The sequence below is a fragment of the Myodes glareolus genome, chromosome 1, assembly GCF_982192425.1.
Source record: "Myodes glareolus chromosome 1, mMyoGla1.1, whole genome shotgun sequence".
NCBI lineage: Eukaryota > Metazoa > Chordata > Mammalia > Rodentia > Cricetidae > Myodes > Myodes glareolus.
Genome location: NC_142026.1, coordinates 129329470 through 129335368, shown reverse-complemented (window position 1 = coordinate 129335368; position 5899 = coordinate 129329470). Strand labels below are relative to the sequence as shown.

General features: G+C 34.9%; 1 protein-coding gene across 1 annotated transcript in view; it reads left to right on the top strand.

The window, feature by feature from the left end:
* Window positions 1-5899, top strand: part of Syne1 (spectrin repeat containing nuclear envelope protein 1) — a 477339-nt gene that overhangs the window by 65258 nt on the left and 406182 nt on the right. The window lies entirely within an intron of this gene.

Sequence of the window (5899 nt, the reverse complement as noted above, 5' to 3'; positions counted from 1 at the left end):
ATGGCTATAAAGGAACATCAGAGTGATTTAGAGTTTCACATCCTTGTCCTTTGCCTCTTTAAACACGAGTGAGGCGGGAAAGGAGGATAAAGTTGAAGAGTCAGTGTTGATGATGTTGAAATTGGGTAGGGAGAGACAAAGCAGAGAAGATGAACTAACCCTGACGGCGAACAAGGAAGGTATTTCAGTCCTTCTCACTGCCTTTAAATGGGCTACCCTTGGGGGTGCATGCTAGACGGCGTGCATTGCCCTTAAGGTTTCAGGATGGCTTTGTGATTGCTCAGTTTCTTTGCTCTGATCACATTAAGATAAAGGAAGAATAATGGTTCATATTTGCTCAGGAAATATATGCTGGGATGTCTAAACTTCCCCCAAAGCCCTGATTCTTGGTATTATGAAGAAAGTAGAGGAAAAGGAGTCACTCAATACTCTGGTTCCTCCTGAACTATAGAAATGGTTGAGCTTGCCTGCCTTTGCTCAAGCATAGTCCACTATCAAGTTCTTAGAAAGTAGGGGGGTCTGTGTTTCTCTGGTGACAGATATTAGATAAACTGAAGTCTAGAATAATAAGGAATAATAATGACCAAGGAACAGAGTCAAAGTGAAAACCTGTACAAAGAATTTCTATAAAGCATTAGGCAGGGGATTGGAGAATTAGCTCGACAGTTAAGAACACTTCCGCTCTTGTGGAGGGCCCAGCTCATACATGGTGACTGACAAGCATTTATACTCCAGCTCGAAGGGGATCTCACACCCTCATCTGCCTGCTAAAAGCCCTGCATGCACGTGCAGGAAAATGAGCCATATGAATAAGATAAAGCATACATAAATCTCAAAAGTATTCAAACGTTAAAACATCATGTGAAATATTTGTTGATGTTCGGTGAGGCTTGTGATGTTATTTGCACATCTCTCTTCCAAATGGGTAAACTGAGGCATGTAGAGTCTATTCAGTTTCTTGAAGTCCTACAGTACGTGACACAGCTACAAGTCCAGTTCAGATGTGTGGCCTTCCCAAAGCCCCAGATCTACTGCTGAGAAAATGTGTGGCTTCCATCTGCTTGTCTGAAGACTATGAACTACTATATGTTGTATTTCTATGAGTCATTGTGATACTCAACATTTTTTTTTTTTTAGTTTGAGAACTCCGGGGCACTTACAAGCTTGATATTACCAATAAGTATCACTATTTTACATGGGAAAATAATATAAATTGGATTCATTTTTGTTTAGGCATCAGATTAGCAGACATGAGAATGTTTCTGGCCGATTCCTGTTTTGTATGGAAGTTCCAGGTCAAGAGATTATTTTATTTGAGTCCTAGAAAGACAACATATCTAGAAATGTGTTTTGTTTGGTGACCTGACCTTGAACTGCCTTGGGAAATATATGGACTTTTAAACACCACCAGAGCCTTTTCACTCCAAACACTTGTTTCTTATATGACATTTTTCTTAACGGACACTTTCCTTGTGCAAATAATGTCAAATCTCTCTATTTTTCTCTAATATATTTTAAATATATAATAATTCTACCCTGCTGACCTGCTATGCAAATATGTTAATAGTAGTTTTAATGTGAGTGTCAATATTATATATTTGTAGAAAAGTCAGGAAGTTTACCTAACAAATTAAGAACAAACACTATTATACTCATGTAAATATTAATTAATTAAACAACATTGTGATATTATACAAAAAAATCATGTAGTTTCTTCTCCCATACTATAAAATTAACAATGAGAACATATTTCTAAAGTAAGAATCCTGGGTGTTCTTATTTACTATGAATGATTATTTTAAAGCAAACAAAACCTTTAGAAGTTATTTATGTTTTATTTTCTCTATCTTTGTTAGGATTTAATTGACACAACCTTGTGTTGTTCAAGGTGAACAGCGTGGTGATTTGATTCTTATATAAGTATGTGCAATTACTACCATAATCGAATTAGCAATAAGAGCGTAGCATAAAAACAACCCAGGTCTGAATTATACAATGGAAAATGACTTTTTTTTTACACCGAAAATGCTGCTAAAGCATTTTTCACAAATTGATGTGCAAACAGCTCCTGCGGAAACGCTGGCACAGGAGTGATGCATTTGGTGTGCGCACAGGGGGTAAGGCTGAGGAATGAGGGAAGAGAATGCCTGCACAGACAGACGGTTGCTATAGTGACCCTTGAGGGAGAGGGCTGCTAAATAAGCTGACGTTCCCTTAGTGAAAACTGTGTTTGGTTTAGATACTGATTGAGTTACGACAACTCTCAAAAGTCAGTAAAACAAGCAGAATATGAGAAAAGCAAACTACAGGACTCCAGGTGCAATCAAAGGTACAGTTTGCTCTAGTTGTTTGGATGCATGTGAATGCTTGTTTTCTACTTCATCTTGACTGACAGAAATGTAAAGAATGCTTGGAGTGGACCTTAAAATAACCCAGAAAGTTTGAGTATGTTTTTCTTATTATTGCATCTGAACCTAAAACGAATAGAAGCAAAGTAAATGGTAATAGTTGTATTTATGGATTTGGAAAACTTTTATTACATGCATGTTTGGTATGTAATAAAAGCACGAATAGCAAAAATTTTTGTGATTCCTCAATGGCATCTAAAAACCAAGACACCAGTGCATAAAGGTTGACTATTTTGGCAGAGCTGAGGAATACCTCAAACTGATAACAATGATGCTATAAAGACCTAACTCACAGAACAAAAACTGCCCTAGTCTCTTCGTGGATCTATTTTCTTTTTATTTCTTATACTATGATTTTAACTTTTAAGTGGTTTGTTGCATTTCATGTCTTCATGTGAATATAATGGAATTATTTCATTATGTCTTTAATTTTTTCCTGATTTCTTTTTTGCCGAGTTTATTGAGTTACAACTGTCAAATAAATTGTATGTGAATGATGGATCCAACTTGACATTTTGAGCAATATACGCTGTGATTATCAATATCAACATAATTAATGTATCATCGCTTCACAAAGTTACTGTGTGTGTACTGAAAATATTTAAAATCTACTAAGCCAACTTTAAGCACCTAAAGCTAATTACTCTCTGTGTGCACCATTTCTGCAGGTGATTGGCAGGTCTTGTTTATCCTTTCGGTATTTATGACAGCGTTATTTCCATGTTCCTCAATCCCGAGTTTTGACAACCTATATTCCTCCTTCTGCTCCTTTTGAATTCAGCTTCTACAGATTCCAAACATAAGTGAAATTATATAGTCTTCATCTTTTGTATTTGACTTCTTTTGTTCTCTGCAACACTGTTCTGTGTCTTTCAAAATATCACAAATGGCAGTTTGCTTTTTATGAAGTGTGAATAATGCGGACTGTATCATCTATTTGTCTATCTCCATATGTCTATCTCCCTATCTCTCTGTTATCTAGCTGGATATCTCTAGCTGTCATCTTTCATCTCTTTATTATCTATAATCTATCTACCTTCTATTTACTTATCATATACCAATAATCTGTCTATTATCCATTTATCTATCTATTTGTCCACTAATAGACAATTAAATTGATTTCAGGCTTCCATAACATAAGCAACACTGCATGAACATTGGAAGGGATGCCTTTCTTTAACACACTGATTTCATCACCTTAGGATGTATCTTAGAGCTTAAAGGTCCAATCATATGAAGTTCAGTTATCATCTTCATGAGGAGCTTCTACACTCTTCCCCATCATGGCTGCCCGGTGCTACATTTCCACCCAAAGGAAACGTCAGTCTCTTTCCTCTATACTATTTCTTGACACTTCTCTTTAGTTACTTGGTAACGGTCACCCTCCATATGTGATGTCAACATTTCACTGTGGTTTTTATTTGTACCCCTTAATGGTTTGATGTTGAATATTTCTCATCTCATTTTTTACCTGTATGTCCTCTTTTGAATAATATTTGGGGAGGTTTTTTTTGTCCCTTTAACACGATGTTATGTGCTTCTTGCTCTGGAGTTGATTTCTTGCATATCTTAGATATTAACCCCGTATCAGTTATATCATCTGTGGATGGCTTCTCCCTGGCCATAGGCAGACTCTTTGCTCTGTGAATTGTTCACTTTGCTGGACAGAATTTTTGGAGCTTTGCCATTTGATATAATCCCATATGGCTTTTGGTGTGGGGAAATGCTTTTCACAAAGCTACTGCTCAGAGTAATGTCTAGAAGCTTTTTACCTAATGTATCTTTCTGGTAGTTTTTTTTTGTCTTTGGTGTTTGAAATATTTAAATCCCTGTTCTATTTACATTAGATTTTTTTGTTTGTAATTTAAAGTACAAATCAACCTATCTTTTCCATGTATATACCTTGTTTTCATATCATTTTTTAATGAAGAGATACCCTCTCCATTGTGTATTCTTAGTACCTTGTTGAAAATTAACTCACTGTGTTTTAATTTTCCCCCCATGTTTTCTATTCTGTCCTTGCTTGTGTCCGTTTCTATTTCAGGACTGTATAATTTGATGATTGTAAGCTTTACAAGACAATGTGAAATTAGTAAGTACGATTCATCCAGTTTTGCTCTTTGTTTCTTGTCAGTTATCTATATATTTTAAGTTTTTTTATAGTTTAAGGTGTTCTTCAAGTCTGCCGCTATTTTTCTGTCATGATGGTCTGTCTAGTCCTGAAAGTGATGTATAGAATTCTGATGCTATTATTGTAATGTAATCTATGTCAACCTTCATTTTGTCAGTATTTGTTGTATATATTTAAGTACTCCAATGTGGAGTCACCCATACATACACATTATGTTATATCCTGTCTATTAATGAATACTTGTCATTATATAATATGTAACATTTATGACTTAAAATATACATTGTTCGATACATATATAGTAACCCTTGATCATTTTTATTCACAATTTCCTTGGAATCCAATAATCCATTCCTTCACTCCAGCCTATATGTGCTATTAAGTTAATCTAGTGTAGAATCTTTTAACTTTGTCCCCAGAATTCTATGTATTTTAATTAAGTAGTTAACTTATATGTGTTTAAAGTTATTAGTAAATAAAGGCTTGTTTTTTCCACTTCTGAATGGAAGTGGAAACTTCTTCTTTTCTTAATGCCTTGAAGACCGTCCCTCTTTTCCGTTCTTTCTGTCTTCTGTCTCTTGTGAGTTGATAATTGTTTGCAAGGACATGCTTGCTTTCACCTTTATATTTTGTTTAAAAAATTCTATAAACTCTATTTATCTTTTCTTTAGTGGTTATGATAAGATTTATATGAAACATCCTAAAGTTGTACCTTTGACTATATTTTTAAAAATCTGTTTTAACTTCTCTCATGTCTTGTTAATTGACATCACAATTTGAAACTTTTATTTAACTATTATCACATTATCATAATCATTGTTATCTTAAATGCTTTTGTTCTTAGGTTTTACTTTGCTTGAAAGTTATTTGCATGATTATCACAGTATTGAGTGTTTCTAAATTTGCCTATATTGCTAGCTTTACAGTGAATTTCTTATCATATTTTCATACTATAATAATTTTCTATTTCTATTTAAACAACTCATTTAGCATTTCTTTAGGGTAAACTTAGGAGTGATGAACTCCCTCAGCTTTTATCTGGAACAGTTCTCATCTCTTCCTTAAAACTACTCCGAATTCTTTGCCAGGCATTTCATCTATCTCCATGTGTTTAGAGTTGATTACCATTGCTTAATTTGCTCCTTTCATGGTATCATAAGATTATTTGTGAATCCTCTGGGCTTCTCTTGGTGACTAAGAATCTGGAGTCACTGGCACCTCTTCCAGTCTTTGCAAACACAACCATTTACCCACCAGTCATTCTGTCCAAAGATTGTAGGCAGACCAGCTAAAGGCTTTTTCTGGTGTCTTAAAGCAGGATGAACTGGTGGTTGGATCATGGACTATATGGATCTGTTGC